This window comes from Symphalangus syndactylus, chromosome 10 (assembly GCF_028878055.3).
Source record: "Symphalangus syndactylus isolate Jambi chromosome 10, NHGRI_mSymSyn1-v2.1_pri, whole genome shotgun sequence".
In the NCBI taxonomy this organism is placed as follows: Eukaryota; Metazoa; Chordata; class Mammalia; order Primates; family Hylobatidae; genus Symphalangus; species Symphalangus syndactylus.
In genome coordinates this window covers 119,096,659-119,122,784 of record NC_072432.2, presented here as the reverse complement: position 1 = coordinate 119,122,784, position 26,126 = coordinate 119,096,659, and positions in this window count along the sequence as shown.

The window sequence follows — 26,126 nt, the reverse complement described above, 5'->3', positions numbered from 1 at the left end:
TTTGCTGCCGTTGTAGTCTAGAAATGTCCAGAAACTTCCCTCTGAGGTGACACACGTCTGTGAAAACAGTCTCTGGCAGTGCCACAACCACTGCAGGGGAGGCATGAGCCTCTGAAAAGATCCAACTAGGTCCATGTCAGCACTGGCTTGAGAAAATGGAACACATCCCAGCATCCCAGCCCACACGCTCGGATGGGACAGCCGCCATCCTGGGTGGGCTGTCTTAGGGTGGTCCGGTTTGCACGAGCTGCTCTGGGCGCTGTAGCCTCCTGGTCACGCTGCCATCTGTGCACATGCACACCCAGAGCTGCTTGGCAACTGCTGTACTAGGAACAATGGGCACTTCTTGTAAAAAACACATAGAAACAAAACTCAGGAGTTGGAGCTCATAACTGAAGTTTTAAGGAAAGCAAATCCAAATGGTCTAGATTATGCAGCTGCATCTTCAAAGTTATGAAAAGAAATACTGGAATGGGCTTTCCTATTAAAATCAGTTTTTACTGCAAAAGCACCTCCTGGAAAAATAGAGACTGAGCAGGCCATCTTGCGTTCAGGGTCTGGCTGGGCTCTGCGGCGCGCGTACCGAGGATGTGGCAATGGCCACTAGATGGCGCCCCAATCCAGGCAAATTATCTCCAATCTTGGCAAAGAGACAGATTTTTGGTATTAATGCCAATATCCTGGAGGCGAATTAACATAAGGCCTATTGATTCTTCACCTAGATATTTCAGTTTCTACTAGAATAATTCCCGTCTCTCTGACACCCTCTACTAAGCTTTTTTTTTCCCCTCAAACAGGCAGCGAAAAATACCGACATTCCCTCATTTATTTCACGTTTAACTGTGTTCCTAAAAAGATGTGTATAAAGTCATTTAAATTAATTGCAGCACATTTAGGGAAATTATTTTTACATTATTGGCAGTGATTCTTATCATGTTAGCTGTGGAGTAGAAACAGCCCTGAGTTAGGGTTGGGAAAAGCAGTTTGGGGACTTGGTTCTTCATGTACCCTAACATTAGCCAGGTCTTGGGAAGGTTCAGGGAAAGTGGTCTCAGTTTCTTCACTGAAGTTAATAGTAACAGTACCTCATTAGCTGTATTAAAAAAAAAAAAAAAAAAACAACCATGCCAGCAAAGAACTCTCATCAGCTAGTGACATATGCTGAAATATTGACTAGTGAAATAAGATGTGGAATTTATGTTTTAAAATTCCAGGAAAAAAAGGAGATAGAAGAAAAATTAGCAAAGTTTTGAAGATGAGTAAAGGTTGATTATCTTATGGAGACTACTTTTGTGTATGTTTAAAAGAGTCTATAATAAAAAGTTAAAACAAATACTTCTACTATAAGCTTGTTGTTTTAAGCATTAAACAATTATAAGTTACTGTTCATCTTCTCTGACTTCAGTAGTCTGCAAAATGAGGGGTTTGGACTAACTGAACTGTACGACCCTTTGGCCATGTAATTTTTGTGAATTTCTACTCTCAGCCTGTCTTGTAAGGGATGCACCAGCCAACACAGATCCTCCGGGTTAGGCCTCGGCTGTCCTTGGAGAGGGCTCATTTGACCACCCTATCTAAACGCTAGTCCCATGACCTCACTCTTGATCTTGTACTTATTTTATAATGTTTATCACTACCAGCCTTATGGACTGAGCTGTGGCATGCACCTTCCCCTCTCCAACCCCAGGTCATACATATGTTGAAGCCCTAACCTTCAATACCTTCAATGTGACTTGCATTTGGAAGTAGGGTTTTTTATTTTTTGAGGCGGAATCTTGCTCTACTGCCTAGGCTGGTGGAGTATAGTTGCGCCATCTCAGCTCACTGCAACCTCCGCCTCCCAGGTTCAAGTGATTCTCCTGCCTCAGCCTCCAGAGTAGCTGTGATTACAGGCGTGTGTCACCATGCCTGGCTACTTTTTGTATTTTTAGTAGGGATGGGGTTTCACTGTGTTCACCAGGCTTGTCTCGAACTCCTGACCTCAAGTGATCTGCCCGCCTCAGCCTCCCAAAGTGCTGGGATTACAGGCATGAGCCACTGCACCTGGCCAGAAATAGGGTCTTTAATGAAGTAATTAAGGGTACATGAGATTGTAATGGCATGGCCCTAATCTTAAAAGACCGGCACCAACCTAAAAAGAAGGAGAAACTCCAGGGATACACACACAGAGGGAGGACCATGGGAGGACACAGCAAGACGGTGACCATCTGCTAGCCAAGGAAAGACGCCTCGAAAGAAGCCAACTCTGCTGGCCTCTTGGTCTTGGACTTTCAGCCTTCAGACTGTGAGAAAATAAGTTTATGTTGTTGAAGCTGCCTAGCCTGTGGTATGTTGTTCTGGTGGCCCTAGCAGACTAATTTAGCCAGAAATTATCTTCCTTGTTTATTTCTTTTAAATCCAACTCCCCAACCAGAATCTAGAGGCTTTGTGTCAATGCCTGGCACGTGGTAGAGTGCCAATGCACATATGCTAAATGCATACATGAATGAACTTTCGAATGCATCACAAGCACTCATTCTACACTTAATGATTTTGCAAAGAAAAGTCCTTTTGCCAATTAGAATGATCCCCCTTGAACTGTGAATTTTATAAATGCTAAGTAGAGAGTCTTAGGTCAGAAGGCATATATGCAGTAGGGGACAGTGCCACTACAGACGTCCCCAGTCATCCCACTTATCGGCCTCTCCTCATGAGAGGCACCTTGAGTCCCTTAAACAGCTCAGCTCTGCTTTAGAAACCAGGATATCCTTCTCCGGGGACGATGCCAGGCTGCAAATACACGCTCTAGCAAGGCTGAACTCCCATCCCGTTTGTTATAACCTGCTAGATACTTTCATCAAGAATTTACATTATCTGAAGTTAAAAATGAAACAACACAAAACCAGGACAATCCTGTTCACACTGCTGCCAGGATGTTAGAGGAGAGAGTTCCCCAGGACCCCAGAATGGTCTCCTCTGAAAAAACAAAACGAATCATTAATTAGAAACAGTTGCCATTTTCAGAGTTATAAAACAAAAACAAAAACACTTACCATCACATTTTATTTATGTTTTCTTCTACATCTTGGTTTTTATTTTTATTTTTTATTTTATATATATATATATATATATATATATATATATATATATATATTTTTTTTTTTTTTTTTTTTTTTGAGACAGTGTTTCACTCTTGTCGCCCAGGCTGGAGTGCAGTGGTGTAATCTCAGCTCACTGCAACCCCTACCTCCTGGGTTCAAGTGATTCTCCTGCCTTAGCCTCCCTAGTAGCCGGGATTACAGGTGCCAGCCACCACACCTGGCTAAGTTTTGTATTTTTAGTAGAGACAGGGTTTCACCATGTTGGCCAGGCTGGTCTCGAACTCCTGACCTCAGGTGATCCACCCACCTCGGCTTCCCAAAGTGCTGGGATTACAGGTGTGAGTCACCGTGCCTGGCCTATTTTATGTATTTTTTGAGACAAGGTCTCGCTCTGTCACCCAGGCTGGAGTGCAATGACATGATCTTGGCTCACTGCAACCTCTGCCTCCCAGGCTCAAGCAATTCTCCTGCCTCAGCCTCCCAACTAGCTGGGACTACAGGTGCACAGCACCATGCCCAGCTAATTTTTGTGGAGCTTTTTTTTTTGTAGAGATGAGGTTTCAACATGTTGGACAGGCTGAGCTCAGGTGATCTGCCCACCTTGGTCTCCCAAAGTGCTGGGATTACAGACATGAGCCATCATGCCTGGCCTATTTTTGTTTTTTTTGAAAATAGGGTCTCACTATGTTTCCCAGGCTAGTCTTGAACTCCTGATCTCAAGCCATCACTCCACCTCAGCCTCCTGAAAGGCTGGGATTACAAGAATGAACCACCATGTCCAGTTATCTTGTTTTTTTAAATAAAGTTTTTATGTTGGATTAACCCGAGATTTTACAGAAAAGCTACAATGATAGCAGAGAGTTCCCATGTACGCTTTATCCATTTTCACTAATGTTATCATCTTACGTGGCCACAATACCTTTGCCAAGACTAAGAAACCAACATTGGCATATTGCCATTAACTGAACTTCAGACTTTGGATTTCACCGGTTTTTCCATTTGTGTCCTCTTTCTGTTCCACGATTCAGTCCAGGGTACCACCTTGCGTTTACTCATCACGTCTCCTTGGTCTCCTTTGGGATGTGACAGCTTCTCAATCTTCCCTTGTTTTTCTTGACCTTGATGTTCTTGAGGACTACTGGTCAGGCATTTTGTAGAATGTTCCCCTATCTGCGTTGTTGGAGGCTTTTGTCATCATTCACCTGCGGTTATGGGATTTTGGAAAAGATACCGCTGAGGTAAAGCCCCATTCTCATCAGAGTGTATTGGGGGTGTGTGATGGCCACACGACATCACAGATGATGCTAATAGGATCATTCGGTTAAGGTCACATTTGCAAGTTTCTCTCCTGTCAAGTTACTCTTTCCTCCTTTTCTTCAGAAGTTAGTCACTAATTCCAGCCCATCCTCAAAATCATGGAGGGTTAAGCTCTACTTCCTAGAGGTGATGGCGTCCACATGTGTTATTTGGAATTCTTCTGTAAGGAAGAGGTGCCCCTTCTTTCCCATGTACTTATTTATTGAATCATTTATTTATATCAGTACAGGCTTATGGAAAAAAGAACTATTTTTAACCATTGCCATGATCCTATCCACATGTAAACAGATGCTGATTTACTAAGTGGTTAAGAACTAAGCACTAACTGAAATGCTTCTTAAGGTGAGAGCAGAACTAGTCTGGCTGTCCCAGCGGGTTCCAGGCCTCAGCAGGGCCGCCCTCTGCACTCTGCTCCCGGGGTCTTGGGGCTGAGTTCTCAGTGGCCGCCTTCACTGCACATCCTGGCCCAGCCAGTCTCGCATCCTGTGATGTGATTTAACACTGCCCTGCCCTCACTGGGGGTCCCCAATCTACCCTCCTTTCTGTTTCTCTTTAGTTAAACTTTTTTGGGGCTTAATTTTAGATTTACAGAAAAGTTGCAAAGATAGTAGCGAGTTCCATTGTATTCCTCCTGCAATGCCACTTTCTCCCATTGCTGTCATCTTACATTATTCTGCATTTTTGTGAAAACTAAGAAACAAGAGATACAGACGCCCAAAGGATGGGCCCTACATGAGTACCCCAACAAGTTTCACGTTCAGACAGGAGCTGGTCCCAAGAGACACCCATCACAAGCGGCTAACGATTGTGACCCAGATACTCTTTAGGTTTAAGGAAGTGCTTCCTAGTTTAATACTTTTTTCAATGAGGAAAAATTTATTTGAATAATTTAGATGCTTCAAAATATCAACCCTCTTAAAAGATATCTGCATTCTTGGAAAACATTTACCTTTAATGCAGGACAAATTTCCATTCTCTAAGATCCTGACACTGCTTCCTTTTCTAGTTTTTAATATTTTAATGAACAAATATGTTCCTTTAAGTTATTGTTGCCCTTTTTGGCTTTATAGTCTATAATCATACAGTTATTAGCTTTCATTTTTTAGAATACAGTGATTAAAGATATTTTATTTCCCAAATTCAGTACTATGAACATTTATTAATTACTGCACCTGCTTTACCCTCCACATTAGGTCAAATATTATAGGGGCTAAAAAAAGGCATAGAGCCATGTACAAGAATGTTAAAACCAAGCAGGGGGGATGTTTCAAGAATGATAAACTGACCCTGCCACTTTTCGGTAAAGCCCTTTAGTGACTTCCAATTACTATCGAGATTAAAATAACTCCTTAGCATGCTTTCCAAAGTCCTTCGAACTCCGAGTTTTTTCATTGTGGTCCCTCTCTTCTACTTCTTCTTCTTTTTTTTTTCTTTTGGAGGCAGAGTCTTGCTCTGTCACCCAGGCTGGAGTGCAGTGGCATGATCTCGGCTCACTGCAAGCTCCGCCTCCTGAGTTCCAGCGATTCTCCTGCCTCAGCCTCCTGAGTAGCTGGGATTACAGGCGTGCCACCACGACTGGCTAATTTTTTGTATTTTTAGTAGTGGCGGGGTTTCACCATGTTGGCCAAGCCGGTCTCGAACTCTTGACCCCAGGTGATCCACCCACCTCGGCCTTCCAAAGTGCTGGGATTATAGGCATTAGCCACTGAGTCCTGCCTGGTCCCTTTCCTCTTCTGTGTGCCAGCCATGGAGAACTTCCTTCAGACCCTTGAACAATGACTCCCCTTATCACGTGTCATCTGGGTCTCAGGGTAGCCGCACTTCTTCAGGGAGCTGCTCCTGGACCTGGGCCAGGTTAGACCCCTCCCGCACGTCCTCTCGGAGCTTCCTGGAGTTCTCCTTTGCTAACTCTCAACCCATTTTTATGGTTCCCAGCATTTAGTGGGTGTCTACCAGCACTCTGGGTGTCTACAGGCTCCTTCCCTCTGGCAGGGGCTCCATGCCTTGTTCTCTGTGGTGTCTCTGGTGCCCAGCAGGGACCCTGGGCCAGTGTGTGGCTTCAGGAAATGTTGTGGGCTGACTGAATGAATGAATGAGTGAATGAATGGATAAATAGACTAAAGGATATGTGGATAAGGAGTATAAACAAAGTGGTTCTTGGAGGTTTCAAAAGAGAAGGAAGGGCATTTAGCTGGAGAGAATGGGCAAGTCCCCGGTGGAGCTGGCGTCTGCACTGTCTGGCGGGAAGGAAAGGGCTGAGTTGAGGATCCAAGACACTGCTGATGAGAATCAGCACAAGTGTGGGTGCGGAGGCAGGAAGGGAGGGACGGTTTCAGGCAACAGTGTGGAACCACTGAGGCTGAAGTCCGGGAAAGATGTGAAGGAGAAGAGGAAAACCAGATCACATTACTCCAAGGGAGCCTGATTTACAGGGCCAATGGGAGATGAACACAATAACCAGTTAATAACTATGTTAATTTAAAAAATAATTTAAATGTTTTTAATAGAGATGAGGTCTCACTATGTTGCCCAGGGTGGTCTCAAGCTCCTGAGCTCAAGTGATCCTCCCACCTCAGCCTTCCAAGGTGCTGGAATTACAGGTATGAGACACCAGAATGGGCCCATTTAGTAGCTATTTTAAAATGGAACCCGGCACCTCATGAAATAGTGAGCTTCCCATAAGTACCGACATGTAAGCAAAGACTTGATGACAGCCTGTCCAAAAATATTGTGATGGGCATTCCTACACTGGATCAGAGTTTCAACAAGATAAGAATCCTAAAGTCCTTCCAACTTCAGGTTCCCAGACTCCACAATCCCATTCTGTTCTGTGGGTCGACAGGAAGAGCTGTAGGTCACTGAGCACAAGGGGAACGTGACGAAACTCAGCTGCAGGAAGGAGGCAGGGGTGCGGCGGCTTCGGGAAGGAAGGGGCTAGGCTACAGCTTTGGGGCCGGGGACCGAGGTCAGACAGGAGGTACGAGCAGGGCATCATCTTCCAAGGGAGAAGAGAGTGGAAACTGTGGATTCCATGGAGAGGGGAAGAGGGTTGAGGGTGGGAAGAGGAGGTGCTTTCCTGAAGGTACCTGCGGAGGAAGGAGAGGAGCAAGCTGGGAGAACGGAGGCATGTTAGAGGGGCACGGGATGCCACGGCCACACGGGCAGCAGGGAGAGCTGCTAACCAAGGGATGTCGTCCCCTGGGGTCAGGTCCTGGGGAGCAGGCAGGTGGGTTGCAATGAGATCACGTGCCTTTCTGAAAGCAGTTTCAGGAGAGCTGTAGGGGAGAGGTCAGATTAAAGGCAATAAAAAAGGGAGGGGGCAGGGAGGGTGACTCATTTCTGGAAGCTGAATGGGAAAGAGCAGGAGCTGGAAGAAGCACAGGAAAGGAAAGAGGAAGCCTACTCCTGTGTAGATGCACAGAGAAGCAGGTGGAAGCAGGCGAGGGGAGGCACAGGAGGCAGGGCAGAGAGTTAACAGCTTGCGAGGTCCCAGAGGAGGGGAAAGTGCTGGGTGAGGGTTGGCTTTGGCAAAGGGGATGCTGGCATCTTGGCCAAGTCTGCAAGACTAGAAGAGGATGTGGGAATTGGAGGGTAAGGATTTGGGGACTGGAGGGAGGAGGGAGGAAAGCAAGACTCATCTATCTCAATGAAATAGAAGAGGAAGTTATTCTAAGGTTGAGGCCAGGTGCCTCTGGAGGAGGGGACAGGGTCTGGAAGAGTTTAATAGTCAGCAAGAAATGAATGAAAGAACTACCGAGCATCAGTGAGAGCTCGGCTGAAGTGAGCATGGCCTGGGAGTGGACGCAGCGGCAGGGTTTTGTGGCTTTTCCTCGACAGTGCAAGGCAGCCAGGGAAGGAGGAGATGAAATAAGTCTCCGGAGGCTTTCCCTGGGTTGGGAGTCATCGGAAAGGAAGGGTAGGGTACAGACATGAATGAGTTCAGGAGACAAGTGATGGGATTGGAAGCTGCAAGAAGGAAGACAGTGCACTCACAGGGTGGAAAGCAGGAAAGGGCATGGCCATGGAGTGGCACCTGCAGCCCTGAGTCTGGGGCGACAGCAGCCACACAGGCCAGCACTCTCCATCCCAGTGCGGGGACTCCCCAACAGGCTCAGCAGTGGATGGACACTAGGACTTGGGTGGTGGCAGGGAAGATGGTAAATGCCAAGAGGATGGTCTGCAGGGTGCAGGTAAGCCACATTTTGGGGGATCTCCGAACTATTTGGGGAAGGCGGTATCTGACATGGTCTGGGATTCGCAGTGAGGGTGAAGTCAGGGATGACAATCTTCTAAGAGTTTCATTGTGACTATTTTTATTGCCATGCTGGTGTGGCCGGAGGGGTATAGAAAACAATGACCTTGTCGAGGAACTGCTGTGACGGTTAATGTGAGAACATGGGTAAAGCATTCACCTGGTGTCGGACTCATGGTGGATGCTCTGTAAATATCAGTTTTCTTTCTACCATGTGGTCAGCATCACACTAGATCTCATAGAGAAACAAAAGAAAGAATACAGCTGGTGCAGTGGCTCACACCTGTAGTCCCAGCACTTTGGGAGGCCAAGGCAGGAGGATTGCTTGAGGCAGGGTTGGATACCAGCCTGGGCAACATAGCAAGACTCTGTCTCTACAAAACATTTTTAAAACAGCTGGGCCTAATGGTACACATCTGTGGTCTTAGCTACTTGGGAGGCTAAGGTGGGAGGATCACTTGAGCCCAGGAGTTTGAGGCTGCAGTGAGCTATGATGGCACCACTGCAGCCGGCCAACAGAGTGAGACCCTGTCTCTAAAAAAAGTAATCAATTGTTTTTAAAAAAGAAAAGAACAAGTGGGCTCTGCTTTCATGGGATGCTCACATTCTAGGTGGGAAGAGAAAGCCCAGGTGGAACACGCAGGACGATCCCACAAGGCACAGAAGGCTTTGCCGTGTCCAACTCTACAGCTGTGAGCAGCAGCCCCAGTCGGCGTGATTATGTCACAGTTATATGCCACACCAGGTAAAACTAGGACACAGGGGAGGACGAGAGTTCTGCAGAGAGAGGTTGGCGAGGGCACAGTAATTCTCAAGGGCTTCTGGGGCGGTTTGATCTGAGGTGGGCCCCGTGAGAGGAAGGTGGGACTTAGCTAAAGCAATGATGATGTGCGTGCACAGCCAGAGGATTAGAACTGGTCGACGTGCAGTTTGTTTTGATGTGTCGGCGTGTATTTAACAGCAATAGTCCTAATAATACCATGATGGGCAGGTACCGAGTGCTTCCCACGTATCAGATACTGTGCTAAGTGCTCTGTGTGTGCAATCGCACCTCCCAGCAATCCTGGGACATGAATCACTAGGGTTCTTTGGTTGCAAGTAACAGAAACCTTACTCAAGTCAGCTGGAAAATAAAGCTTTATTCTGGCTTGTAGGATAAAGACTTGCTGAAGAGTGGGATCCTCGGGCAGAAAGACCAGGAGGTTGAGGAAGGGCAGTGTTTTAAGTAGGAAGACACCAAGGCCCCCCGATAGATGGCTCTCCCATTGACTCCTTTATGTGCAAATCCATAAGCCCGTGAATCTGGGGCCTGTCTATTCCTGGGAACCTCCGAACTGGCAGGGGCCAGCTGCGTTTGGCAAAGGCGCGTGTCTCTGGCAGCAGAAATTCACAAGCTCAGCGGCGCTCACCCACAGCCGGGCTCCCTCCCAGGATGCCCTGTTACCGGCACACGCTCGCAGCCTTGCCAGTTGTCAGTGTCCCCTAAAGAGCCAGGCATAAACACAGGCTTTGGCTGAGGGGACCTGCTTTCTGAGCTGAGGTTTGTGGCCTTTGGTTTCTGTGTTTTCCCAGTTTGCATGTCTGTAGCCTTAGCCTGGCCTTCTTCTTTCATTTCCTTTCCACAAGTAAGTACAAGCCTCTGCTGTGTGTCCAGCCACATACAAAGTGCTGGGAACTGGCAGAGAGGAGCCTAGAGTGGGCAGTGCAGCATCCCTCACCCCTCCCTCTCGGGGCAAGCGATTCAGCTGGGGAGACCTGTGTGTTCCGGTATCGGTTGGAAGAAAATCAAGATACGAATAATCCAGTTTCTTACTTGTTCTGCCTTTGGACTCTGGCTTATGGTCCCAGAAGCTCCCATAGCTCCTGAAGCTGTTTTTTTTTTTTTTTTATTTTAATTTTATTTTTAGAGAGATGTTCTTGCTGTGTTGCCCAGGCTGGAGTGTAGTGGGACAATCATGATTCACTGCAGCCTCAAACTTGAGCTCCAGCAATCCTCCTGTTTCAGCCTCCTGAGTAGCTGGGTTTACAGGTGTGGGCCATTAAACCTGGCTAATTTTTAAATTTTTTTGTAGAGACAGGCTCTCACTATGTTACCTAGAGCTGGTCTCAAACTCCTGGCCTCAAGTGATCCTCCTACCCAGGCCTCCCAAAGTGCTGACATTACATGCATGAGCCACCAGGCCTGGCCAAACTACTGAAGTTTTTGATAAGCCACAACCTAGTTACATTTGAGCAGTTGATCTACTACCCTCACTCCAAAGTAACTCTATTTGTCTTTTGTAGTTTTGCACTGTTGCATTGAGACATTCTCCAGAGCAAAAGGAAAGTGGGGGCTGGTGGCAGGAGGTGGGACAGAGCAGGGGGCAGGGTGTCACACAGCAGTGAAGACAGTGGGGGCTGTGGCAGGAGGCGGGACAGGGCAGGGGCAAGGTGTCACACAGCAGCAAAGGTGCTGGATGCCACCCCCATGCCCATCTCTGGTTTCCTGAAGTCCAAGTTCCAGGATCGTTAAGAGTGGCCTCCCTAGACCCCTGCGTCACACACTCTCCTTGTCCCTTGGCCCAACGGACAGGCTGGGGCTAATTACCTCTGCCCCACACATGCTGCATGACCTTGAGGGAAGCATTTGACCTCTCCGGGGCTCTTCCCCTCTCTGTAAAACGGGGTTAACAGCATTGACCCATCTCAGAGAGTTAGCACAGGAGGCATCACTAATAAAACTTGTCATAAAAGCCTTTGTTCCCCCAAGTCTCAGCAGTTCGGGAAAGAGCCTGGAGGCTTGAACAGCAGCCCAGGGGAGAGGGGGCTGCTTGGAGAGCAGAGGTTCACTCTGTGAGCCACAGAACAGGGAACGAAGTCCTCCACTGCCACACAGCCTGCACCGAGCGCTCCTCCCTTAGGGCTGCACAGAGAGGGACAGGGTGGCTCGGGCCTCTGACGGTGGCCATGCCAATGACCCACACTCAATACATCTGTAGCACTCAGGGGAGGTGATATGAGCTTCTCACACTTGCTGTCTGTCAAGTCCAAGAGTCTGTCCAACAACATTCAGTTGGAAGTTATATGCACGAAAGAAAGGCCAAACTTGGCCGGGAGTTTGTTTTTGTACAGACAGCAATGGTCAGAGAGTACTGAGCTCGGCCTGCACCAGAATTGTGTGTGCATGCGTGAGTACAAGTGTGTACATGTGTATGCATGTGCATGTATGTGTGTAGGTGTTTTGTGTACATGTTGTCTGCATGTGGTTTGTATGTATGTGTGTGTATGTGTATGCGTGTGTGTACGCATGTGTATGCATGTATGTATACGGGTGTGTGTGCATGGGGATGCTTAGAGGGTGCATACATATCTGCATGCCTTATCTCAGGCCTTTGCAGGGTTGTGTCCAAGTCAGTAAAAGCTCCCACGACTCTTGCCCAGCAAACGTTGCTGACTCTGAGATGTGGGCAGTGGGTATAGGGGTGTGTGTGCTGGGACGGTGTGGAAAGAGGCTGCCACTGGTGGGTCAGAACCCTGCGGTCCCTTCCCCAGAAAGCTGCTGGACAAGCCATTCCAGCAGCTCATAAGCCAAAAATTGCCCATGCTGGTCATCTTTTGATGCTTAAGATTTTAGACATGCCACAAATGTGCCAGAACATGTTTTAGTTTGTGTTTTATATTTATGAAAACTAGGAAAATCTTTCGAGTTGCATCTTATCAAGAAAGTTTTTCAAAATATATATTTCAGAGTGGCCCTTTGAATCTTTTCTCACATTTCCAGCTAATACACATGTTGTCTTCCTTGCTACTTTTTCTAGTATTATTAATTGAAATTCAGTGGATGAAGCCCAGGACTAAAAGTTGGCGAGCTTCAGAATGCAGTCCCTGAGCCAGACAGTTGTGTTTGAATCTAACAGAGTGTGTACATATCTGCATGCCTTATCTCAGGCTTTCACAGGGCTGTGTCCAAGTCAGTAAAAGCTCCCATGACGCGTGCCCAGCAAACGTTGCTGACTCTGTTTGGCCATGGGGAGGTTACTTGGCCATTCCAAGTCTTCATTTTCTCATCTGTAGAATTGGGAGTACCTCACAGGATTGTCATGAGGATTAAATGAGATGTTGCAGAGCTTCCCAGCCTATGTCTGATGTGCAGTTTACTGTGAAATATGCACCCCTCCAAGGGGACTGGGTCTGCTACAAGGCCCCAGCTACCAGTTTTAGGTCATGAGCAGTGCTGGGAGGGCTGGCTACATAACTTATGGGGCCAAATATGAAAAGTAAATGCAGGGTCTCTTGTTAAAAAATCATTAGGAATTTCAAGTCGGTGACAACAGAGCATTAAACAACTGCAAGGCCCTTCTGAGCACATGGCTCTCTGCAGTCATATTGGTTGCACACCCACGAAGCCAGCCGTACCTGCAGGTACTGAGCATGACAAATGACGTAGGCACTGGCTTCGCTGCAGTGTGCTGAGGGCAGTCCTGCAGGCTGAAGTCCCAAATCTATGACAGCAGCCAGGTGCTGAATGCTCATCTGTCCCTCCTAGCCAAAGGGCCCAGGGGCCACATGGCGTTTATGCTCTAGGTGCCCAAGGTACAGGTAGGTGATGCAGGTGTCCTGCAGGTAGCCTGGTAGGGGACACAGGTATCCCTGGTATGCCTTGTTCCAGGTGAGAGTCAAAAGTTTCTGCCTTGGCTGGGCAATGATGACATACACTTGTAGTCCCAGCTTCTCAGAAGGCTGAGGCAGGCAGATTGCTTGATCCCAGGAGTTGGAGGCTGTAGTGAGCTATGATTGCTCCACTGCACTCCAGCCCGGGTGACAGAGCGAGACCTTGACTCCAAAAACAAAACAAAACAAACAAACAAAACCTCTGTCTTTGTAAATCAGATGCTTGTCAGTCTGTGGTCGATGTGCCCTTTTAAAGTGTCATCTAAGCGAGCTGCAGGGTGACCACCCCCCAAAATGCATGTACATTCTACAAATTAGAGTTTCATCAAGATTTTGAAGTTTTTCTTTGAAAAAAGTTTGATGGGGTTCTGCTGCTCATAAGCCAAAAATCACCAACTCTGGTCGCCTTTTCATGCTTAATATTTTATAGATGCCATGAATGTGCCAGAACATGTTTTAGTTTGTACGTTATATTTATGAAAACTAGGAAAGTCTTTTGAGTTTCATCTTATCAAGATAGGTTTTCAAAATATATGTTTCAGAGTAGCTCTTTGAATCTTTTCTTACATTTCCAGCTGATAAATATGTTGCATGTAGAGACATGTCATTTGTATATGGTTTGTTTGGCCTCACCAAGTCTCATGTGGAAATTTGATCCCCAGTGTTGGAAGTGGAGTCAACAGGGAGGTGTTTGGGTCATGAGGGCAGATCTCTCATGAACTGCTCAATGCCATTCTCATGAGTTCTCATCATTTAGCTCCCACTTATAAGTGAGAACATGTGGTATTTGGTTTTCTGTTCCTGCATTAGTTTGCTTAGGATAATGGCCTCCAGCTCCACCCATGTTCCAGCAAGGACATGATCTCATTCTTTTTTTATGACTGTTTAGTATTCCATGGTGTATACGTACTGTATTTCGTTTATCCAGTCTACCACTGATAGGCATTTAGGTTGATTCCATGTCTGCTATTGTGAATAGTGCTGTGGCATAGGTCAGGGAATGAGTGACTTCTCACCCTTTGTTGTTGAAAGGAGCCTGGCATCTCTCCCCTGTCTTTTGCCTCCTCTCTTGCCATGTGGTCTGCACACACCACCTCCCTTCACCTTCCACCATGAGTGGAAGCAGCCTGAGGTCCTCACCAGGAGCAGAGGAAGGTGCTGTGCTTCTTGTACAGCTTGCAGAACTGTGATCCAAATAAACCTCTTTTCTTTATAAATCACCCAGCCTTGGGTATTCCTTTATAGCAATGCAAACAGACAAACACAGCCAACATTATTACAAAAATTCCAATGTTATATTTGCAGTTAAAGACTTTATGGATTCTTTAGCTATAATTTATTTAGATTATTATTTCAACATGTACATTTCTGAATGGTTGTAAAAATGGTATAAATATTGTGTTACCTATTTGAGTGAACAAAATTTCTCTCCAAGGGTGAACATCAAGAATTCAAGTGATCATCCTTAAGAACAGTTGGGTCAGGTACTGTGCATAGCCATTTCTTTTTTCTTTTCTCCTATTTCTTTCTTTCTTTTTTTTTTTTTTGAGACAGAGCCTCTCTCTGTCACCTAGGCTGGAGTGCAGTGGCATGATCTCAGCTTACTGCAACCTCCACCTCCCGGGTTCAAGTGATTCTTGTGCCTCACCCTCCTGAGTAGCTGGGATTACAGGCACCTGCCACAACGCCTGGCCAATTTTTGTATTTTTAGTAGAGATGAGGTTTCACCATGTTGGCCAGGCTGGTCTCAAACTCCTGACCTCAAGTGATCCACCTACCTTGGCCTCACAAAGTGCTGGGATTATAGGCGTGAGCCACCGTGCCCGGCCGTGCATAGCCATTTCCAGTGTAAAATGTAACATTAAAAAGATATGGTCAAAGAAGCAAACTCTAGTTTGAAACATTTGGAAGTTTTATACAAAATCAACATTGAATATATACCCTGTTACTCTGCATTTTATTTTTGTCTTAATTATAAAATGTAAATTGAGTGTAATGGATTGTTTCAGATGGCACACTGGAGGGGCATAGTTTACCCCAGCTTACCCTGGTGTGCCGTATCTCTGGTTTCATTTTCTTTGAGTGCCACAATGTGAAAACGGCTGGAAAGCACAGAACCACAGATGTAACAAGCTTTCTCATGTATAGCAAGCAGTTCATAATATTAATTATGCCATTAATGCATTATTGTCATCATTATTATACAGATAGCATGGATAAAGCTTGGAGTGGGTTGTCAGAAATTGTGAGTTGGAGGCATGCTTTTCTCTTAAACTACCTAATGACTATAAATGAATCCGTTTATCTTTTTTATGTCTGCTTAAAATGCAGATAATATTGCCTGCTCTTCCTGCCCAACTTGTGATGTTATGAGACTCAAATGAGAAACTCTACATCAAAGATCTCTGAGAAATATGAACTATTTTGCTGGTTCTGTTATTTCTCTTTTTCAGACTCAGTGCTATCCCATCACAGATGTCTATTTAAATTTAAATTGATGAAAATGAAATAAGACTGAAATTCAATTCTCAGTTGTGTGAGCCACATGCCAAATGCTCAAAGCCACATGTAGCTGTTGGCTGCTATGTCGGAAAGTGCCACTTAACTACTCATTGCCCCTTAATGCACAGCGGTCACCCCCATGTTTCTACTTCCTGCCCCTCTTGTGGATCAGATAGGGAAGACTTAATTAAGTTCTTATATAGTCTTAACCTACAATAGGTATAAAGTATTAAAGATCCTGACCTCTGTCACAGCACTATTCACAATTGCATAGACATGGAATCAACCTAAATGCTTATCAACAGTAGACTGGATAAAGGAAATGTGGTACATATACATCATGGAATACTAAACAGCCATAAAAAAGAATGAGATCCTGTCTTTTGCAGGAACATGGATGGAGCTGGAGGCCATTATCCTTAGCAAACTAATGCAGGAGCAGAAAACCACATACCACATGTTCTCACTTATAAGTGGGAGCTAAATGATGAGAACTCATGAACACAAAGAAGGGAACAACAGCCACTGGGGTCTACTTGAGGGTGGAGCGTGGGAGGCGGGGGAGGATTGAAAAACTAACTATAGGCTGGACGCGGTGGCTTATACTTATAATCCCAGCACTTTGGGAGGCTGAGATGGGTGTATCAATTGAGCTCAGGAGTTCAAGACAAGCCTGGCCAACATGATGAAAACCTGTCTCTACAAAAACATACAAAAATTAGCCAGGTGTGATGGCATGCCCCTGTAGTCCCAGCTCCTTGGGAGGCTGAGGTGGGAGAATCACTTGAGCCTAGGAGGTGGAGGTTGCAGTGAGCCTAGATCATGCCACTGCACTCCAGCCTGGGTGACAGAGTCAGACCCTGTCTCAAAAAACCAAAAAACAAAAAAAAAACCCCAAAAACAAAAATAACTAACTATTGAGTACTATGCTTATTACCTGGATGATGAAGTAATCTGTACAGCAAACTCTCATGACACACAATTTACCTGTATAACAAATCAGCACATGTATCCCTGAACCAAAATAAAAGTTCAAAAATCCCGATCTCTGCTTCCTGTGGTATGGGAAGATGCCATTGCTAGCAGGATGTGCACCTTGATGGGTTTGCTTTGACTTCCCTGGCACCTCTTGCCCAGATACTTGGCATTTTCAGGTGGCAGAAGGGCTAGAGAGTTATCAGCAATATTGGTGGAAAAGAAAACTACCAGGTACAGCGAGGGTTAAATCCAGGACTGTGGGCTCCTTGCGTGCGATGTTTTAATCATCCTGACTGCCATCTGATCTTTACCATGACTAAATGTCATTGTCAAACTTTTTATTTAAATAACTCTCATGGACTCTGATTTTTTCACACTGGTTAAATAAATACCAAATGATGGTAGTTCAAAATGATTACCATCCATCCCCCTATCCACACCTAGAATTGGGCATCTGTTACCTAAACTATATGTGAGTACTACTTTGCTGAAGTTTCAGAACGTAATGTGGCTGGCCAGTGGATTTTTGGAGTCTGCTAGAGTTATGACTGTTGCTACAAGGACACAGTGGAGAAGAAATATGGGACAAATACTGTGTAGTGCCTTCAACGGTGGTTAAAATATATTTGCGCCACTTCCCTATTTCCTCTAGGACATATGATTGTGGGCCAGGGTGTATTTGCATGACTGCCTTGAGGGGAATCTTTTCCCTGATCCATTCTAGAACAAAATTGTGTTTCTTTTGGCTGTCAGTTATTAGTCAGTCGAATCTGCTGGGGCAGTTTGAAGAAATGCTGACTTTCTTCATTACCTTTGGAAAAGGCTCAAAATAGAATCATAGACTCCACGAACTCCCAATGACCACATTTTTCTGTTACATACACACAGCAATTGCAAAGACAGAAGTGACACAGGGCGGGTTACTACATAACTGAAAGTTCTCTTGCTGCTTTTTAAAAATCATGGGTTAGCAATATTTGCTACAGATAAAAATTTGACACATAAGCTTTTTAAAAGCTTCTAATGTTTAGAAATCAAAACTGACTTGAATATTATCTTTTAAACATCAAATATCCTTTTTGGTATACTGTTTGCTACAGACAAAATTTGACACATAAGCCTTTTAAAAGCTCAGTAATGTGGCTGGCGCAGTGGCTCACACCTGTAATCCCAACACTTTGGGAGGCCAAGGTGGGCAGATCACCTGAGGTCAGGAGTTCGAGACCAGTCTGACCAACATGGTGAAATCCCGTCTTTACTAAAAATACAAAATTAGCCAGGCATGGTGGCGGGTGCCTGTAATCCCAGCTACTTGGGAGGCTGAGGCAGGAGAATCTCTTGAACCCGGGAGGCAGAGGTTGCAGTGAGAGGAGATCTTGCCACTGCACTCCAGCCTAGGTGACAAGAGTAAAACTCTGTCTTAAAAAATAAAAGCTCAGTAATGTTTAGAAATAAAAACTTCCTTGGATATATATGTTTTAAATACCAAATATACCTTTAAGGAATCATAGATTTAGAAAAACTACTGATTCTCCTCTTATCTTTCTAACCGACATCAGTTAGGTTGACAGAAAGCACAAACATTTTAACATGAATCCCGGAAGCCAGTACTTCATAATACAATCTGTAGTGACCCATTGTTGGGGTGTAGAATTGCTGATCTAAAAAACAGTTCAACTCTTTTAGCCTAGTTCTGCTAGTTGTTTAGGTTTGACATACGCTTTTAATTTCTTTATGATCCAGTTTTTCATTTGCTAAATGGGAATCATTCTTCCTTCTGTAACTTATGTGGCTGTTGTGAAGTCAAGATGGGATAATAGATGAAAAAGTGAAGTGCTCTGCCAACATTAGAACCCACAACCCACACACAACTTAAGTTTGTTCTCAATTTTCTGTGCTTTGCAATATCACCCATTCTTCTTGGTTACTTAACAAATAAGGATCTAAGAAGTGGTTCTTTCTGTCACCAGTATGTGGCTCTGTCTGTGTTTTATCTGGAGAAGCTGGAGAGGGTGGAAAGGACAGTAGCTGAGGCGATGCCAGTGCCTTCTCATTCTCATGATAAAAAGCTTGTACTGGCTCTCGACTTCATAGAGCCCCTGCCCCCTCACGTCACCCACTCAATGGTGGAGAGAGTTGAGGAACTTGGTGGGCAGGCAAACTCCACACTTAGTGCTGTCTGAGGACTCGGCTCTCCAAGGTAGTAACATGCTGGCAACAGATGTCTTGATAAGAGGGAGTTGGGTGCAATGGCCCATGGCTGTAATCCCAGCACTTTGGGAGGCTGAGGCAGGAGGATCACTTAAGCCCAGGAGTTCAAGACCAGTCTGGGCCGCATAGTGAGATCCTGTCTTTTTTTTTTTTTTTTTTTTTTTGAGATGGAGTCTCGCTCTGTCGCCCAGGCTGGAGTGCAGTGGCACAATCTCGGCTCACTGCAAGCTCCGCCTCCCGGGTTCACGCCATTCTCCTGCCTCAGCCTCTCCGAGTAGCTGGGACCACAGGCGCCCGCCACCACGCCCGGCTAATTTTTTTGTATTTTTAGTAGAGACGGGGTTTCACTGTGGTCTCGATCTCCTGACCTCGTGATCCGCCCGCCTCGGCCTCCCAAAGTGCTGGGATTACAAGCGTGAGCCACCGTGCCAAGTCGAGATCCTGTCTTTACTTAAAAAAAAAAAAAAAAAAAAAAAGAGGCTGAGTGTCATGGCTTATGCCTGCAATTCCAGCACTTTGGGAGGCTAAGGCAGATGGATCACTTGAAGTCAGGAGTTCGAGACCAGCCTGGCCAATGTTGTGAAACCCTATCTCTACTAAAATTATAAAAATTAGCTGGGTGTGGTGATGTGACCCTGTAATCCCAGCTATTCAGGAGGCTGAGGCAGGAGACTTGCTTGAACCCAGGAGGCGGAGGTTGTAGTAAGCCGAGATCGCGCTACTGCACTCTAGCCTAGGCAACAGTGCAAGACTCCTTTTCAAAAAAAAAAAAAGAGAGAGTTTTGGATGAGGGTGAAGGCCCTGCCCTGCCCTTCCTTTTCTCTCTTTTGCATAAATCTTTGCATTCTTGAGGGTCCAACAGCTCACACAGCACTCAGGAACATAAGTATCGCAGAGTGATGCCCCACAGACTCAATGGGGAGCCCACTCTATCAAACACACCCTATTACTCTGCATTTCAAACCAGATAAATAAAATTGAGGAAGTTGTGCTCCTCCCTCTGGAACGTATTGGCTGGAAGTCCAAGATTGAGGAATTGGCAGGGCTGGTTCCTTCTGAGGTCTGGGGGAGAATCTGTTTGGTGCCTCCTGCCTGGCTTCTGCCAGTTGCTGGCAGTCCTTGGTGTTTCTTGGCTTGCAGAAGCACCACTCTGCTCTTGCCCTCTCTTCACATGGCATTCTCCCTGTGTTTGTGTGCTTCTCAGTGTCTACATTTCTTTCCATTATTTATAAGGGCATCAGCCACATTGGATTGGGGCCCACCCCAGTGATCTTACTTTAATTACATCTGCAAAGGCCTTATTTCAAAATAAGGCCACATTCTGAGATACTAGGGATTTAGACATTCACCACATCGGGGAGTGGGGCAGGGGAGTCAGAATTCAACCCATAACACTTGTCTTTAACCAAATAATGTTTATTAGGAAAAAGGGTATGAGAGGGTTTAAAAAAAAAAAAGAAAAGGGAACAGATGAGGAATAAGGCTGAGGCCGAGGAATATGTGGAAGAGAAGTGGTTACCTCCAAAGGAAGTTTGAAGAAAGAGATACAAACAGGATAACTGCCCAAGGGCAGGGTTAGGGCATTTTTTTTTTTTCCAGATAGGGCCTTGCCCTGTCACCCAGGCTAAGGTCCAGTGGCACAATCATAGCTCACTGCAGTCTAGAACCCCTGGGCTCAAGAGATCCTCTAGCCCAGGGGTGTGCAATCTTTTGGCTTCCCTGGGCCACACATAACATGCACTAACACCAATGATAGCTAATAAGCTAAAAAAAATTGCAAAAAAAAAAAATCTCATAAAGTTTTAAGAAAGTTTACGAATTTGTGTTGGGCTGCATTCAAAGCCATCCTGGGCTGCATGTGGCCTATGGGCCACTGGTTCTTGCTCTAGCCTTCACCTCTCTAGAAGCTGGGACTACAGGCATGCGCCACCATACCTAGGCTAATTTTAAAATATTTTTGTAGAGATGAGGTCTGGCTATGTTGCCAAGGCTGGTCTTGAATGCTTGGCCTCAAGCAATCTTCCTGCCTGGGCCTTCCAAAGTGCTGCTATTATAGGATTATAGGTGTGATAGGTGATTATAGGTGTCCTTGCCATCCCCCTACTCCCGGTCTCTGGCATGTTTTCTGTTAGAGGATATGCTAATAAACTTCCCCTGGCAATTCCCAGTAGAACAGGAGGAGGAAGAATTTGTGCTTTCTTGGAAGGGTAGCTATGACCCAGGCTGCAGTTGATACTGTAGTGTGCCATCCTTCAGGCTCCCAGATGCTTGGAGTGTTGGCTGCTGGTAGCTCACAGCTATGCCCTTCTTAGTGAATTATGCTTGGTCAAAGGAAGACTCCTTACCCAAGTGTATGCCCCCTCCCCTGCATCCCATGACTGGTTTATGTAAAACTACAAAGGCCAGACCCCTTGTTTTGGTTCAGGACCTCTATGAAGGGTCATCCCAGCTCCAGCACTCCTTGAAGCAATTCAACTTCTCTCGTCATCCAAGTCTACTTCTTTTGCTTCTTCACCAGCTTTGGTTTTGAGAGCACTTCCCAATGGAGTGCTTGTTCTCACCATTCTTATAGTCCCAGGGTCTGTTTCTCTGGGAACCCAATGTGTAACAGTTGGTACTGGGAGAGGTCCTAGGAAACAACCCCTAAAACCATGGTTTGAGAGGTAGATAGATCACCTGCTGGAAGGCTGGCAGTGAGGACCATAATGTTTGTGGCAGGTGGAGTATGGAGAGTCCCCGTCCTATTGCAGTTATACAACTGCTAATTTCTCTGGTAGGAAAAATGGTGAGAGCAATGTTACTGGTGGGTGAACCAATGTCTTAGCAGGCTTCAGCTGCGATACCAAATACCATAGACTGGGTGGTTTAAGCAACAAACATTTATTTCTCATGGTTCTGGAGGCTGGAAGTCTGAGATCAGGGTGCCAGCCTGGTCAGTGTCTAGTGAGGGCTCCTTTTTTGGTTTACAGATGGCTGCCTTCTTGCTGTGTCCTCACATGGTGGTGGTGAGAGAAGCACTCTCTGGCTTCTTGTTATAAGAACACTAATCCTACCATGAGGACTCCACTCACATGATTCCATGTAAACCTCATTATCTCCCCAAAGCCCCATCTCCAAATACCATCACAGTGGGAATTAGGGCTTCAATGTATGAATTTAGGAGTGGGTAGTGGGACACAAATATTCAGTCCATAACAATGAGTCCATTACAAGGTCTGCAGAATTGGATCACTGTTGCTGAGGGCAAAAGAGGCCTTAGAGAAGACCATGAAAGGCTGAGGGAAATTCATCACCAGCTAAAGGCTAAGTGCAGAAGCCAGAGGGCCTCTGGCAGCAAATCAAGAGACACTCGTATCCTGAAGATGCCTAGGACAGATCCAGATGTCCATGGCCCCAGTTGGCTGAAATGAGACCTTGAGAGATGGAATGACAATGTCTACACTTGAACATCTTGAATGTCCAGAGCCACTTGAACATTCTGGGCCTGAAGAAGTGGCCCACTCCTCCCTGTTAGAAGACAGCACTTTCCATTGGCTTGAAGATAATGCACAGGCCTCTAGACCCTTCAAGACAACTCATGCCCATATTAGTCCACTTTCACACTGCTATAAAGAATACCTGAGACTGGGTAATTTATAAAGACGTTTAATTGACTTACAGATCCACGTGGCTGGGGAGGCCTCAGGAAACTTACAATCATGGCAGAAGTTGAAGAAGAGGCAGGCACCTTCTTCACAAAGCATCAGGAGACAGACAGGAAGGAGGAACTACCAAACACTTATAAAACCATCATATCTCATGAGAACTATCATGAGAACAGCATGGGAGAAACGGCCCCCATGATCCAATCACCTCCCACCAGCTTCCTCCCTTGACACATGGGATTACAATTCGAGATGAGATTTGGGTGGGGACACAGAGACAAACCGTACCATGTCTTTTTCAGGCTCTGAGCCCACCTCCAGTTATGACCACCAGACTAATAACAAAGGTCAGGTCCCAACATTACCTGGCCAGGGAAGTGCTGGACCCGCTAAGAGAGGAAGAGGACTGTGCCCCAAAGGACCTACTAAGAGAGGAAGAGGACTGTTCCCCAAAGGGATTTATGGAACTTACAAAAATGTTCTAGCAAGAGCCAGGAGAGACCCATCCCCTCAGGGGGATGGGTGCTGAGGGTGCCAGATGTAGAGGGGGCAGAACATCAAGCTGGGTAAAGGGAGCCTGTGAATATGGGACATGCTGCATTACTAAACCTTAGCAAGGACCCTGGCACCTCAGGACTCTGGGATCCTAGGAGATGTTGCTAACACACTAAGGATGATTTGGAGAAACTTGTATATAAGCTTACTGTCAGCCATTAGCATCACTTAGTGGCTGACACTAAATGAATTAGAAATATCAGAATTTTCATGAAAGACAGAAGAAGGGCTCAAAGATTTCATTTAAGTGAGAATGCTACCTATAGCTGGCAAACTCACTGGCCAACTGTGTTCCTCAGGAGAACCCAGAGGACACTCTGTTCATGAGAGCAACAAGAAATGAGCTGGGCAGAGGGGCACCAACATCACTGAGAAATTCAGGAGTGGCTGTCCTCTGCAGGCCAGGGCAGATGGCAGGAGATGCTGTTGGGCGACTGGGCTTTCATAGCAATGGGGGCTATAGGATCCCTAAACAACAGAGACCAAGTGGAAGCAGTTAGCCATTAGAGGCAATGTGGTAGCAATTACTATAACAAGGAGCTAAATCAGAGTGGCAGCCAGTGGCTTGATGAGGGAGAGCTACAGAGACAGCTAATAGAACATAATGTTATACAGAGGAGCCAAAGATGGCTCTTGTATGTTGGCCCTACATTGTTTGCTTCTTTGCAGCAGGCTGGGACCATTAGCTCAAAAGCCTGCCAAACTCTAATTTTTAAATTCAAAGCATCCTGTTGCTTTAAATAGAGAACCAGTAAGTAGATTTTTAGCTATTTACAGCCTGTCTGCTTTGCCTACCTTGCAAAATATCTGTATCCAATGTTTGCTAGCCATAGATAAGACAAGCCCTGGGGTTATAAAAGACCCTAAGCCACTGCTACCGCTGGGAGCTCTCCAATCCAGACTCCCCGCGTGACATTGCCTAGACACATGAGGCTTCTCTGCCACTCCCCTTTCCCTCCTGAATTCTTTTGCCTTCTTCTCCTTCTGCATGGCCCCTTGTTTCTGGAAGGTTTCATTCTGTGAAGGACTTCCCTTTGCACACAATCCTATCAAAGTGTTGCTGAAATCAAGTTCATTGTGTGCTACTATCACCTAGTGGTCATATCTCTGTCTCTTATTAGCCTCCAAATCCCTGAATTCACAATGGGGATCCCTAGGGCCAAGATAGATGAGTAGCCAACAAGGGTACTGTTCAACCTGTAGAGTAAACAGAAACCAAGGAGAGGAGATTGGAGGCTGAGAGCAGCCATCCAGATGGAAGTCATGCTCCTTGTCCAGTTTCTAGACCTGAGCCAATTTTCAGACCCACTGACTGAACCTATTGAGGAAGGGAACCTACTGACTGAAGCAGAGGAAGGGTCCTCAGAAGAAGAGACCCTGCAACACTCTGACAAGTGTATAATTATGGCCAAAGTCCTTCTCTAAGATCTATGGCCATTTATATGAGTGTTCCCTGGGGAAGGGTGACAATTCATATATTTGGAGGATTGTTGGACACAGGTTCCAAGTTGGCATTGACTGGGCACCCCAGGTGTCAGTATTGACCCCCTGTTAGCAAGAGGGGCCTGGTAATGTGTGGAGTTCTGTCTTAGGTGTGGCTCACAGTGGCTCACCATCATCCATCTGGTGTCACTTCCCTTGCCTCTGGATGTTTGATGAGAATGGACATATTTAGGAGCTGGAAGAACTCCCACACTGGTTCCCTGGCCTGCTGGGGAGAGATATGGCAGTATGTATGCTTGGGAAAAAGCCAAACAGCAGCCTCTGAAGTCCCACCTTTCCTCTGGCCAAGAGAGCAAATCTAAACCAACATCACATCCTGGGTTGGGAGGAGAGAGTAATACCATCCTTAAAGAGCTAAAGGATAAAAGGATGGTGGTCCCCATTGCATCCCTAGGTAATTGCATGAGCCCAGCTCCTACAGAAACCAGACACCCTTTGGGATGAAAATGGGCAATCACACACTAAAAGAGTAGCCCCATTTCCAGCTGCTGCACTGGAGAAAGTATAATATCTTTGCTAGAGCATTTTAACATAGCCTCAGCCTTAGTATGTAGCTATTAATCTGGCAAATACTCTTTTCTCCATTGCCATTACAAAGGAGGGTCAGAAACAATTCACATTCATATGGGACAAGCAGTATATCCATTAACAGTAGTGCTCCAGGGCTTCATTTCTCACTCTCTGTCATATATAGGCTGAAGAGACCTGGACGATCTGGACATCCCTCCAAATATCACATTGGCCAGCTATATTAACGACTGCATGTTCATCAGACAGATGAACAAGATGTGGCAAGTGAGTTGAAGGCCTTCATGAGACACATGCTCTAGAGGGTGGGAGATAAACTCAACAAAGATTCAGAGACCTGCCACAATAGGTAAGTTTTTAAGGGTCCAGTGATCTGGAGCACAGTGGGACATCTCCTTCAAAGTAAAGCACAAATTATTGCATCTTGCACCTCCTACCACTAAGAAGGAAGCACAATGCCTGGGGGGCCTCAGTGTCTGAAAGCAGCATATTCCACACTGGGGAATACCACTCTCCCACCAGCTGTAACTCTGGAGTACCCAGAACTGGAAAGAGCTCTATAGCAGGCCCAGGCTGAGGTTCAAGCTGTGCTGATAATTGGGCTTTATAATCCAACAGACCCTATGAAATTAGAGGTGTCTGTGGGGTCAGAAGTTGCCACATGATGTTTACGGAATCTCTAATAAGAAAATCACAATACAGACCCTTAGAGTTTAGGAGTGAGATCAATGTCATCTATAGCAGAGAATTATGTGTTTGAGAAACAATTTCTAGAATGTTTCTAGACCCTAGAGAGATGAAGCAACTGTCCATGACACATGAAGTGATCCTGCAGGCAGACTGCATGTTATGAGCTTGGTTCTGTTAGACCAAATCATATATCTGGAGAGACCTGCAGCGCCATAT